The sequence below is a fragment of the Mesocricetus auratus genome, unplaced genomic scaffold, assembly GCF_017639785.1.
Source record: "Mesocricetus auratus isolate SY011 unplaced genomic scaffold, BCM_Maur_2.0 Super-Scaffold_100015, whole genome shotgun sequence".
NCBI lineage: Eukaryota > Metazoa > Chordata > Mammalia > Rodentia > Cricetidae > Mesocricetus > Mesocricetus auratus.
This window is the reverse complement of record NW_024429198.1, coordinates 20,499,363-20,513,678: the sequence shown is the minus strand read 5'-3', so window position 1 is coordinate 20,513,678 and position 14,316 is coordinate 20,499,363. Positions and strand designations below refer to the sequence as shown.

The 14,316-nt window shown below is 39.1% G+C and overlaps 1 protein-coding gene across 3 annotated transcripts in view; it reads left to right on the top strand.

Annotated features, from left to right (window-relative positions):
• The window catches only part of Fbxl7 (F-box and leucine rich repeat protein 7), a 379,760-nt gene that overhangs the window by 121,715 nt on the left and 243,729 nt on the right, over positions 1-14,316 (top strand). Inside the window, exon 1 of one of the 3 annotated variants that reach the window (XM_021233667.2) lies at positions 5,507-5,626. The exons of the other annotated variants lie outside the window; for them this stretch is intronic. The gene's annotated coding sequence lies outside the window, so the exon portion shown is untranslated. Of the gene's footprint in view, positions 1-5,506; positions 5,627-14,316 lie in introns of those variants that run through there. 3 annotated transcript variants of the gene reach the window in all.

Here is a 14,316-nt window from a genome sequence, read left to right as displayed (position 1 = left end):
TGGATTACCTACTCAGGATGGTTTCTTCTAGTGCTATCCATTAGCCTGCAAATTTCAAGATTCCAAAGTTTTTTTCCCCACTGAGTAGTACTCCATTGTGTAAATATCCCACATTTTATTTCTCATCCCCTTCCTCACTCCCTGGGATCTTTTTATCCTCAACAGTACTTCATCTACCTTCATGTGTTCTTTCTGTGTGTGCTCTACTGAGTTTAATTAGTTTCTTGACAGAGCATTAGCAGGAGTTTGTTTACTAGAACAACGACAAGTTAGCAGTGGCCACACCATCAGAACATAACTCTCATCCCCTAACAATCATTAGCTGTCAACAGTCCCTCATGGAGGAGTCTGACCTCATGGGCTCCTCTATCCATGATGAAATGTTAGCCCAGTCTTATGCAGGTAACCACAGATTCACTGAGCCCATTGGTGCAATGGTTATGCCCTGTCCAGAAGACATCTTTTTGATACACATATCTCTTTATTCTCTGGTTCTTGAAATTCTTTCTGTTCCCTTGTCTGTGTTATTCTTTAAACCATAGAGTTGAAAGGACAGAACATTTAGGGCAGAACACTCTACTATCATGTATTCTCAGCACTTTGGCTGGTTATGGGTGTCAGCATTCCACTGACCACTGTAATAGGAAACTTATTTTATCAAGGGTGGGTACAGTGCTAATTTATAGGTACCAACAGGATCGTTAAAGGCAGGTTGGCAGGATGACAATTTACCAAAGCAGTGGTAATAGGTTCCCATTAGGATCACTGACCTCCCTAGTAGTGGGTATTAGCTATTCCTATAATGTTTATTAATTAACTTCATTCTAATCAGCCCTTCATTGTCTTTAGAATCTTTAATTCTATTATTTTATGGGTATGGGTGTCTGGCCTGCATGAATCTCAGTTCCACATGTGTGCCCGGTGCTCACAGAGGCCAGAAGAAGTCAGATTCCGTGGAACTGGAGTCACAGATGTTTGTGAGCCACCATGTAGGTTCTGGAAGTTGACTCTTGGTGCTTTGGAAGAGTTCCCAGTGTTCTTAACTGCTGAGCCATCTCTCCAGTGAGCCCCCCACCATCTTTGCAGATGTATGAGAAATGTAATTCAAACAACTATCAGCTAGTCCCACCCATCACCCTCCAACCCTAGCTGCTACTCTAAGTTCTTACCAGGCTAGTTTTGTCCCAGCCCTATGATTCTAAAGAACAGTGGAGTTAATATTGTTGTGGTTGAAACCTCCAGGAATCCTGTCTACTGGATCTAATATGCTTCATTTGGAACAGAAAGGAATCGCCAGGACTCTAATGCTGGGAATGGGCATTAAAATGTAGATATTTTGACAGCTTTCAGGGCCCTACTGCTCTTGCACACATTTCTTGATGAAACACTTAATGGCTATTTACTCAACAGTTTGTCCTGCTGTGACTTAGATGTTCAGACTTAGTTGTGTAAGTTCAAATCTCCATTGCCTGGGTATCTTCCTTCCTTTCCCGTCTTTTGCTCTCTCTGTTTGCATATGTGTTTTGTGAGGTTTGTGAGAATTTCTGAGCTGGGGAGTAGGGATGATGATGGCAGGAAAGCAAGCTCCTTCCCTGAGGCCTCATCTCAAAGTCCAGACAGAAGCCAGACTTGCTCTTCCCTCTTATCTTACACTGAAATGTGTTCCAGAGATGGAAGATTAAAATTCACACACTGAAAATGGAAAGGGTATGAGCAGGACATTCTATTCTGGAAATTCATTTAATAGTAATATGATCTGTTAAGGTCATATGGGAAACAGTGAATAGATTTGATCTTCTGTGTTCTGTGTAGGGAAGGATAAAAGGGAAGTATTCTGTATTTTGTACAAAGAGAAAAGTATGTGCACCAGTCTCCACTTCTGACTCATTTTTCAGATGACAAATCTGTAGCCTCATTTTATTCACTGGTGTCATAGACATATTATACTGTCCATAAATGTACCAAATTCTCAAGTTTCTATAATGTGTTTTCCCCCAATCAGTGACAATTTATTTAACATGTTAGATATTCTAAATTTTTCATTCTTGTAAAGTGTCAGGTAAATGTCCATTGTTTAATCTTAGAATCCTTGTTGAGTTGAACTTTCTGAATATTATTTAATTAAAAAATTTTTTTTTGGTTTTACAAGACAGGGTTTCTCTGTATTGTTTTGGAGGCTGTTGGTCCAGCCTGGCCTCGAACTCACAGAAATCCGCCTGCCTCTGCCTCCCGAGTGCTGAGACTAAAGGCGTGCGCCACCACCGCCCGGCAAACTTTCTGAATATTATTTACATTGAATAGATGTTCTCAAATTGTCCTTCTCAATGGTAGGCCAATTCTATGCTATGAATGGTTACAGGTTGCCATAGTCCCTCATTCCACTAGTAGCTCATAGGATGTGTTACTAATAATTTAATATTTTATTCACATGTATTTATTATTCATTTTGGATAATTTCTTCCTCTGTCCCCTCATTTTTGTTACACAGGAATTATGTTTTTTTAGGTTACATTTTATATAATTTTATATAATTTTATATAATTTTATATAATTTCCTATAGGATTTCAGCATTTCCTGATATGAAATATCAGTTCATACTATCAAACAAATACTTACAGCTTCTAATACTCTTTCAGTATGCAGCTTATATTTTTGAATTATTCATTTATCAGAAGTATATTTCAGGTAAAGATCTACCCTTATTACAATTTTTGAGATTGTTTACCAGTTTTCTTCAAATACATTTTCATTTATTGTATAATTGATTCTCTCAATAGATTATTAGAGTTTGTCTTTAAGTATTTGGGTAATTCTCACTGCTTTTGAACAAAGATCTCTGCCCTTCATGTGCTCTGTGACTCTTATGTCTTCCTTCTGTTTATGCTCTGTCACTGCCTTCTGTGTTCCAGCTCATGGGCCTCCTTTAAAATTATGATCGCTCTAGTTTGGGACTTCTACATGGACTGTTCCTCCTGCCTGTCACTCTTTTCTAAACCCCTTTCCATTCAGCTTACTACTTAATCATCACAGGTTACCTCCCCTTCCTTCCAATCTGTAATCACTTCATCCTTTTCTTCCACTCCCTCCTTCTTTTTCTTCCTGTCCCTCCCTCCCTTCCTGCTTCCTTCCTTCCCTCTTTCCTCTTTCTCTCCTTCCTTTTCTTGTTCTCACAGAAAACTATATGCATGTTTTAAAGTTATATATTATTGATGTGATTATTTTGCTAATTTATCCATTACTTAGCAAAGTGGATATTCTACCGTAGCTCAGAATCTGCTTTTGCTTGCAGAGATCTCCCTTTCACTGACTATGTGGCTGAAATTTAATGGAAAGTTTTAAATATCCACTGAATAAATTAGTGGATAGCCAGTATTCCCACTGTACTTATTTGAGCATTAGATACTGTTGCCTATGCATATTTTAAGGCACACTGACACGAGCTGGTCTGAGATACCTCTGAGATGTCTGTGAAGAAGAGATCTGAGATAAATATTCCTTGAAGGTTTTTTCATCTCTGATTTTGAGTCAAGTTCAGATTGTTCTCTGTGTAGGAACAGCTATTGCTATGAAGTACCAGTGACCCATAGGCCTGGGTTGCTCCATGGAGGAATATGAGAACCAGCAGTGCCAGCTGTTCTTACTTGGTACACTCATTTCTTGAGGCCTCTATTCTGGCTGATGCCCTGTTTTTTGGTACTGACGATTGCTGATCTGGACATTCACCCAATGTAGTGAACTTCCTTGTCCTTTGGTTTTCTTGGGAAATCACAGAAAGAATGATTATCAGAGTATCTGTTCTTATCTGATCATGAAGCTGCTGACTGTAAAACAGAGGATGGAAACCATGCTCCCGGGAACATATTTAATGCGCTAGAGAAGAATACTGCTGTTGAAAGATGAACAGTGTCTCAGAGAGGTGCATCAAAGCCTCCTCTGGAATCCTACTCAGCAATTCTGTGGAGGAGTTTCTGAAGATCATCAAATGTGTTTCCTACAGTATTCTGTGACTTTCTGTTAGTTTTGTAATCACTGCCTTTTCTCAAACTTGCAAGGTTTGTGTTTAGCAGTGAGTATAGAAAGAAGAAGGGCTACCAGCTATGGTGTTTGAGAACTTGTAGCACATTCTGTAAGGAAGGACATATTTGTGTAAGTGTATGATAAAAAGAAATAGGGAAAAGTCTGATAAAGCAAACCACTGACTAATGCATTGTTCATACTCAAGTAGAAGCATGGGATTATTTAGGTGAGTCATAGAAAGGCAAGCCATAATAACGATGAAAACATGGGAAATTTAATCTTCTAAAATATGTATGGAGTATATTTCCAAAAGAAAAAACTAATAAAACGATCAACATTAAAAATGTTAAAAAATACTAGTTGCCATTGTTAACTAATTCACCATACTGTAAATGTAATAAATAGATCAGACTTGCAATCATATTTTTCTTTGGAATGCTATTAGTGGAGAACGTTGTTGTATGAAAGATCTGTCTATAGGAAGAGAAAAATTTGTAATCATTTTCTTCCATCAAAGGCTCATATACCATTAAGCATAACTCCACCAAGTTGCTAAGCTCTGGTTAATAAATCCTGATGAGTAGTTAAAACTGATTTAGTTTTATGTTAGGATTGTATCATATTAAATATTTGTTTTTAGCCTCCTTGCTATGCATTACACATGTGCATGTATCATATTGCATCTTAATAAAATTCTTATTCAATACTCATCCCCAAAATGTGATCTAGTTTTAAATCGTGAGATGCCAATGAGTGGCTATTCCTGGAGGAAGCTTCCTCTTGGCTTATGTTTAAGGCAGATGATTTAAAAATGATTAATTTAGGAATCAAGAAAATATGTGAAACTACAAGGCTTGGAGCCAGTCTCCTCAGTTAGATCCCAATAAGCCCTTAAAATATGTGCTGTCATTGCAAAGCTCATTTTTCCAAGCTGGACTCCAATATTTGGCTAAGAGCTTTCTTTTCTTTCTGTGGTTGCTCTACGTAGAATCTGGGGGGTATTAAGATTGATGAGGGAGTCTGAGTTTGAGGTTTCGGAGCCAGCATTAGCACTTCTGGGTGATGACAAATTGTACCCCACCTCCCCTCCCCCATTGCTCTCAACTTCCCTGCCATTACTTTCCAGCATCTCTCTTCGTCCTTTTAATTATTTTAATTAGTTATTTAAAAGTTTCATATATATTATTTTTATTACCCCTCCTTCTTTCTCCCCTTCCTGCCAGATACCTGCCTCCCTACAAATCTCTTTTTCACATTCCTCTCTTTTGGCTTTATTTGTGACCCACTGTGCTGGATAGCTTTATGTCAACTTTACACAAGCTCACAAGCCGTCGTGAGGAGGGGATATCAATTGAGAAAATCCTCAGTAAGATTGGGCTGTAGGTAAAAACGTTGGGCATTTTCTTAATTAGTGATTGATGTATGAGGGCCCAGCCCATTGTAGGCGGTGCTCCTCCTCAGCTGGTGGTTCTGGGTTCACTAAGAAAGCAAACTGAGGAAGCCAGGAGGAAGTTGGTGAGCAGCACTCTTCCAAGGCCTCTGCTTCAGCTCCTGCCTGTTTGAGTTCCTGTCTTGACTTCCTTCAATGATAAGCAGTGGTGTGGAAACGTAAGCCAATTAAACCCCTTTCTCTCTGAGTTTCTTTGGCCTTGGTGTTGCATCACAGCAATGGTAGCCTCAACTAGGACACCCACTGAGTTTAAACAGGGCCATTTGTGTGGCCATAAGTTTGGCTAAACTTTTTAGTCTGGTGAGCTCACCTGTGGCTATACAACTGAAGCTAACGACTTCCTCCCTGCCAGAATCAGTCAGTAGCCTTTAATTCAGCTGGAAGGAATCAGGCCCCTTGAGTCCTCCCCAACCCATCTGTCATTGTTGACAGTGCTAGTTACTATAGCTGCTGAGTTCATGCTTACAATGGATGTGTCCTGCCTAGAAGGTGGCATGAAGCAGCACTTATCCCCAGCTTGCCTTTATGTTCTTCCAGTCTTTACTTATTTTCTTACTTATTCCTGGGATCGTGGGTAGCCATGATTCTATGACATTTGCTGTAAAGAGAGGCTTCTCTGATTAAGGGTGAGAGTAGCCTTTGTTTGTAGGTATAAACACAGATATTTAGGATACCATTTGATGCTGAGTCAATTTAGATAAACAAAAATAGTAAATTCCCATCTTGGCCTGTTACCTCCCCCAAGCATGGTTGTTGACTGAATTTACAATATCAGACATGGATTTCCTCCTGCAAAAAGAGCCTCAAGTTCAATCACAGAGCCTTTGGCTATTCCCATGGCATTTATGACACTAATCCCTGTAGATGCATTTTACTAGCAGGTTGATATTTTACTGCATAAAGTTCATAGCTGGGTAAGACCGTGAGTGATTTTTCTCAATCAGCATCCTGCATAGCACCTTATGGCTCTTTGTAAGCTAGCTAGCAGGGATGAAGTTCCCAGCTCAGTTCCAGCTTGATTTCTTTATACCTTGCAACCAAGTTAGAAACAAGTGATGACTTCAAATGGAAGCAAAGTTGAGAAAGTTTCATATGTTTAAAGGTCATCTTTATTTTATGTGGGTGATTGTGCATGGATGTATGTGAACTGCATGCTCTCTCAAGAAGGCTGAAGAGAACATTAGATCTGCTGGTGCCTTGCCATATGACTGCTGGGGACCAATCCAGGGTCCTCTGCAAGAGCAGCAAGTGCTCTTTCCTGCTGACCCGTGTCTATAACCCTATGTTTACATCTGTGTGTAAAGTTGGAAGTGGGATTATTTCTTATGGATGCTTTACCAGGGGTTGATGGTCGAGAAAGATCTCGCTAGTCCTGCTCAGTGCCAAGTTTATGTTCCCAAACCTATTCTTCCTGTATGGGCTTATTTCACCTCAAAGACTTGAGCTCAGTGGTTCCAGCTCTGATAGCCTTCCCGGAAACCTCCTTCTAGGGAACTCTGCTCTTATTGAGTAGGACCCTGTACTCTACTCTAACCCCTCTGTGTATGATGAAATGATGAGCAGGATGCCATTTGCTTTACTCACTGTATCTTCAGCATCAGCATGCTGTATGGTATTGAATGCAATGGTCATGGTTAAAGTGTTCTATGGGCTATGTGCAAAGGTTGCTCCAATTTCAAAATGTTCAGACACTGAGCTACAGCAAACTTAAATGATTTTCAGGTTGGCAGAGATAGTAAGAGATGAGACATTTGTAGAATTTTAATTGGATGGATGAAAGAGTAAGTGTGTCATCCCTCACCCAATGAGTATCTGCCTGGAAGATAGTAAATTCACAGAATAAAACCAAACTTTGGGGATGGGTTGAGTCAAAGGAGTCGCCAAAGTGTTCTCCCAGCTAAGGGGAAAGCTCTCCCTTTGATTTTTCTGTCTCCAGCTGTGCAGCGTGTGGTTTTGTTTTCAGTCTTCTTTTTTGTTGTTATTGTTGCTGTTGTGGTTCTTAAAAATTCTAAATTCTGGGACCCTTGACAAAGCCTCAGTGTTATGCCAGGTTGAAACTCAGCCACCCGTATTTGTTCATTTTGCATTAGATTTACTGTCCAGCAGAGGCAAGACTGAGGTCACTGAGTTAAAACTAGACTTGCATTTTATAGCATTGTGCCTGGGGTAGGGCTGGATTCAAAGATTTATTGCTCAGGGTTGGTAGTTTGTGCAGTGACTGTTGCATGATTTATTTACTGTCAGAAATGAATGACTACATTTTAAAAGTGAACGCTGTTATTCCCCAAATAAGTTGTCACTTTAAAAAGTACTTTAGGCTGATAATGCAACACATTTGAAGTATTGATGTATAAATCAGTGCCCGGTCACTGCCTAAAAGAATTCTGGCAAGAGACACAAGTCATGCTATCGTCTTTTCTTAATAACAGGCTATGTGCACCTGGGGTATATCAATTTACTCGTCCTCCTGCTTGTGATGTTACCTCTTTCCTATGTCCACACCAAGCTTTAATCCTAGTGATGGGATGATTACTAAAATATGAAAAGTTGTAGAGTAACAACTTTAGAAATTTGCTTTGTGTGGCGATTTGAAGGACTAGCATTGACTCATATACTTATGCTTAGTCACCAGTAAGTGGACCTATTTGATAGGAATAGAAGGATTAGGAGGTATGGCCTTGTTGGAGGAAGTGTGTCACTGCCGGTGGGCTTTGGAGTTTCAAAAGCTCATGCCAGTTCAAGTCTCTCTCTCTCTTTCTCTTCCCCCCTCCTACTTCAGGGCCTGCCTGCCTGTGTATCACCATACTCCTTGCCATGGCAATAATGGACTAAAGCTTTAAAATTGTTAAGCAAGCCCCCAATTAAATGCTTTCTTTCATAAGTTGTCTTGGTCATGCTGTCTCCTCATAGCAATAGAACAGTGACTAAAACAATTTGTTTGAATGTAAAGATTTTAGTTCACTCTCTTAATAAAAAAAAATGAAACTCAGTTATATGTATAGTTTTAGCTACTGCTAATCAACTTTCTTTGTTTCCTTGCTTTATGCATATATAACTTATTTATTAGATTATTGTGAAATGGAAGACTGATTTTATTTAATGTTTTACTTTAAGTTGAATTATATCACTTTCCTTTCTCTGCTTTCCTCCAGCCCTTCCCATGTACCCTCTCTCCAACTCCCTATGCTTCCCACCCTCAAGCTGATAGCCTGCTTTCCTTTGGTTATTATTATTGTATATGTTAAGCCTCAATATGTAAATATAACATACTGAATCCATTTTATTGTTTGTGTGTATGATTTCAGAACTGACCACTCCACAATGAACAGCCATTAAGGCTAATTGTCCTTTTCCAAGCAGTCTTTAGCTGTCTTTGTCTAGGCAAGAGGCTCCATGAAATTTCCCTTCTGTGCTGATACATCAATTGTTATTGCCATTGTCCTGGTCTTGTAGTTTCGATAATTTCTAGTAGAAACTGTTTCACTGTTCACTTCCTGATATTGTGGTTCTTACAATCTTTCTGTCCTTCCTCTCCCAATAGTTAATGAGTCACAGATGTAAGCGACATGATATAGAAGCATCTCTTGGGGTTGGGATCTCTTGGTGTCTATGTTGTGTTCTCTTGTGGATTTCTGTGATGGTCTTCAAAGAGAGGCTTCTTTGGTGAGGTGTGGTAGCCACACTTGTCTGTGTAAAATTTAGATTTTACTAAGGAATCATACTTGTCCAGAAAATTGGCAGTGGTCGATTCTTTTCTACTGTCCATGGCATCACTAGAGGAGTTCAGTAGCAGGCATGATTTCCCTCCTGTTGGTTGCTGCTGATATGTGCCACTTAATGTACTTTTAAGGATATCTTATAATGTTGGTCATTGTCCTGGTTCAGCTGGATAGAGCTGTTTGACTGTCCCTTTCTCTTGGCATCTTTCAGAGTGTTTTCAGGAACTAGTATGGAAGCTAGATTGTAGGAAAGAAGCTTTCAGATTAGTTCCAACTCGAATTACGTGAATCTTGTGTTCTAAGCATGTGATGTCTTCAGCAATAGGGGTCTTCAACCCCAGAGAGAAAACCCAGGACTTCATAAACAACCTACATTGTTTAAGTGATTCACTTACACTGTTCTGATCAACCATTGGGAAGGTGGTTTCTCCTGCCTAGCACTGGGATTTTCATTAGTCTATGGTCCTTGTGGGGAATATTGTTAGTGTGTGGTTCTTGTGGGGCTCATTGACAGCCCATGTGGCTTCATTTTCTTTAAGAAATTTATATATAACCCACTCATCCCCTTCCCCTACTTTCTCCAATCTATGAGTTAGTGTGAATAAAAACAACCCTTTTCTAAGAGAATTTAAGGGGCATTTTGTTATAATAATCAATAGAATTACTTGTACAATACATTCAATAAAAATAAGATAAAAATACAAGGAATAAAGAGACTCTCTAACTCTGACCAGAGCATACTTAGACAGCAGTAGGCTTCTGTAGAGACACTTAATGTGCACAGTGAGACATATACCCTGTTTTATATTTAGAAGTGATGGTCTGCTTAGCATCCATGAGCCCCTGGGCTCAATCCCTATTTCTCAGCAAACAAACAAACAAACAAGTGAAATGAACAGTCTGAATAAATTGTATTATTTATTTTCCAATGCTTTAAATCCTTTGAGGAAACAGAACTTGATGAGGCTTAAAGTGAGGACAGCCAAGCAACACATGGCCTAAGAGGCTGCTTTTATGCTCTGTTGAGTTTTTAGCCCAGCTGTGGCTCAGCCAGTCAACCTACAGTGTGGTGATGCAAATGAGAGTCACGCAGCAGCTTTACACTATGGATTTTGATGCATATGCTCTAGTGGCCTCTCCATCATCCCCATAGCTAATGAGTCTTGTTGTGAATTCTTGACTTAAATGTGAACTTGGTGTTTTAGAACATTTTAGAGATTTCTACTTTACTGGTATCCCTTGTCTATAATTTATGTTTTCTTAGATACATGGGGGAGGGCCAGACTTTGATGATCCCCCATGGAGGCTTACCCTCCCTGGGGAGTGGATGCGGGATAGGAAGGGGGGTCAGTGAGGGCATGGGATGATGGGAGGGAGAGGGAACTGTGATTGATATGTAAAATAAGATTTTAGTTTAAATAAAATTTATATAAAAAAGAAGAGTGAGCTCTTAACCTTTTTTTTCCCAATCAGTGACCTTAAAAGTCAACTGAAATCTGAAGATAGGTGTTGAAAAGGGGACAATCATGGGACGATAGTTACTGAGTCTGAGTGGTGGTTAGAACATGGTTTTATTTTTTTTACATAGTCTTACTGCTTCCAGTTTTACCCTCACGACCCTCAAATCTGACATGATAGTCCTCCAAAATTTCTGTACATCTCTCTGGATATAGCCTAAGAGGTCCTTAGACTTAACTTGAAGTTCCAAGAGCCTCTACTATCTCCTTTCCTTCCTTCATCTGCATTCTCTAGTCAGCGTCCAGTGTTTCTTTATTTGCTGTGCCCTACAACCTGTTGGGCCTTGTCTCATTTTTCAGAACACCTAATGCTGCTTGCCACATCTGAGGTAGGTAGACCCACTGGGAGCACCTAACCTTTCTTAATGGGACTTACAGAGGTGATGGCCATTTCCACATTAGTCCCATCCTAGCTACATATGCCTTGAGGGAAGAAGTGATACTGTGTTAGATTTCTGGCTCTTTATACCTGATCATGTTATCAGGAAGCATATCAATACTCAGTGATTAGAGACATATAGCTGTGCTTGGGGAAATACTTCTAGTGAGTTCATATTGTATTGTTTTATTGTCTTTTCATTTCTAACATAGAAATAAGGATTCTATATTAAGAGGGTTGTTTTTTTCTTGTTCATAACACATCTTAGACTCTCTCTTGCTTTCTTAGTGTTTTAGAAGTCAAATGTGCTTCCTTTTGGAGCATAGGATTTCCCTGGGCCTAATAATTGCAGCATTACTTTTACTCATGGGTAATAACAGATTGTGGCAGCTCTCCATGAAGACAGGGAGATTTATAGGGGACATGGCTGAAAGCATCAATTTAGAAATTTCACCTTGTAAGATGAAAGTGGTTTTCTTATTATAGGGTAGGGCAATGGAGAAGGGGATGATTGAAAAGCTTAGGGGTAGACATATGCTTGATTCTATGAGTATTAGTATATTTCTTTTAGTTCTTAGGGATCTGAGTTCAGTGGCATCAACCCCGATCTTATGCTGTGAGTCTATTTTCACTCTTGTGAGACATAAGTTTGGCTCTGTATGGTTATTTATTTAGTGTGATAGGTGTGCCATTCTGAAGACTGCTATAGTGAAGGCATATTAGAGATCTATGGGAAGCTTTGGTCTTCATAAATGCTTGGCAAATTGTAACTCAGTCTATGTTCTAAATACACTGGTGCTCATATCACTTGTCACTTAGCTAGAAAATTCTAGAGATGAATTTTAAGTCTTCTGTCCACTCATGGTCTATTCCAATTTGGTATTTTCTACCCACAAACTGGACAGCTGTCAGTTTAATTTATGATGTCACTTCATAAGGGGGAAGCAATTCATTAAGCTGGGTTCTGCTGTAAACTGTGATTCCAAGCTATCTTATCCTAAACAACTGAGGTAATAAGGCTGAATTCCACAGGTTGTTAGGAAGATTACGTGAGACTATGAATACTCAGTGTCAACTACATTGCTTCACACCATCACAGCTATGCTTTGCTTCTTTCTATGAGTAAATGCTTAAAATCCCTACTACATGGCCATTTAAGCGTAGGAACCCTATCTAATACATAGGTATCCAAAAAAGCTTGATGGGTAAAAAATGAATAAGAGACCATTGTCATCTACAGGAGGAAGGTATTTATCTGAGCATCTAGTCCAAGCTGTTATTATTTTTTTCTGTAAAGATTACAAGAGAAAAATGTGCTTTTGAAATTTAGCTCTGCACAGCCACATGGAGGATAAAAGTGTTATTAGTGAGACGTCCCTTTTAGGACCTTGAGACATGTACAGGTGAGAGAGACTGCTCCCCTTAGGTTTCAGCCTAGAGATTAAAATTATGTTTGTGTTTGACAATGCAAAACAGAGTGGATGAAGGGTCAATTTCAGGATAAGATGTGCGCATCCAAGCACAAGGCAAGTGTGATCCTGTGTGATTGTACGCACTGGTTGGATCATCCACTAGCATTCAGTGTGTATATTCAAGGACAAGGAAAGTGTGATCCTATGTATTTATATGCACTGGTTGGATCATTGATTAGCATTTAAGGGGAAAAAGTAAACCCATCCTCCTTGTAGAGTAAAGTTCCTTTGCAAACATTTAACGTTTTAGGGCCCTTAAAACGAAGGGCCAGGATTAGAAGGATAGGGAGCTGCAGTGGATATAGCTGGAAGACATTGACTACCATTCTCTTGCTTCCTTGTATTCGTTCTTCTTCTTTAAAAATAAGCAGTCCTTAGTCTTCCCCTACTCAGTATGGGATTCGCATACTGATTTAGGTTAGAAATTAATAACCTGATTTTCCCATGGGCTTTGTAAGAAATTAAATAATGTAAGAGATAGTCATAAAAACATGTAGCTTTCATTGTCATTGTTATTGTTTATTTGATCAATTACTATGAGAGATGATTTTCATCCCTTGTCTTAGAATTTTCTCTCACTGTTTAATGCAATTATTTCTCTAAATATGTTTATTAGCAACTCATTCTGAAACTGTATCCTGAGAAGAGTTTATGGCTCTAGCTAATGAATTTTTTTTAATTTTCGTACTGACTAACAACCACAGAGTTCCACCCCAAAGGAAAAGTTTAAAATAGATTGCTCTATGTGTACTGATCCTGGCTCATCTTACCCACAGAAATGGCAGTTTCATTTGGTTCCACATAATATTAAAGATTAATTTTATTAATTTCTTTCTTTATGCAAGTTACTCTCTCTAATGCCAGGAATATGTTCTATAGACATTGGGCATTAAATATTTATTTGTCAACACACTGTGCGTTAATGTGAATTATACTAGTTGGGGAGGTTTGTGAAGCATTTGCTTTCCTTTGAAACCCTACAGTGAAAGTAAAATATTTTTCTTTCAAATGAGTTTGAGAAAGCAAGCAAGAGATTGGTGCCTTGGTTGTCCAGGATTTTCATAGCATGTAGAGAGGGAACATATGGTGGGTCAAAGAGGTCAAGAATTTGGTAAGGTATTTGGAAAGTAAACAGTTGAAAAGGTTAAAAGTGTATCTGTCCCAATCCTGGGCGGTCCAGACCAGTAAACTTCATTACTCTTTGAACTGGTGTTTCACTTCCTTACTTGGTAGTGGAGGAGTTGTATTCTGCAGGAATGATGGGAGACTTCTTAGCTACTCACCAGACAGATTGAACTCCTGACGAATGAAATTCAAGGATAGGAACTGAGTTTTCCAGCTTTCACTAGGGAGGTAAGTGAACAACACTGTGAGCCTGAGAGCCAGGAGAATGAAATTGGATATGGTTCCATGGTTCTGTCTGATGCTGCAGAGAAGGAGGTCCAAAATTGAGACTCATGGATTGCTTTAGAAATGTCACAAAATTCCTTCTTTCAGAACCTTTCCCATAATAACCTGGACTAATGACATGGCATCTTAGCTACAATTTACAAAATGGAGACAATATATTCTAGCTGTTGTTCACAAAGTAGTGTTACTACATCCTAACTACTAGTGATAAGTCATCCTCGCTACTATTTACAAAGTAGTGACACTACATTCACAAGGTAATGATACTACATCCTAGCTACTGTTGATACAGGTGCCAGAATGGGTCTATTTTGCATACTATACATATTCTTGATCACAGTAGAAGTGCTG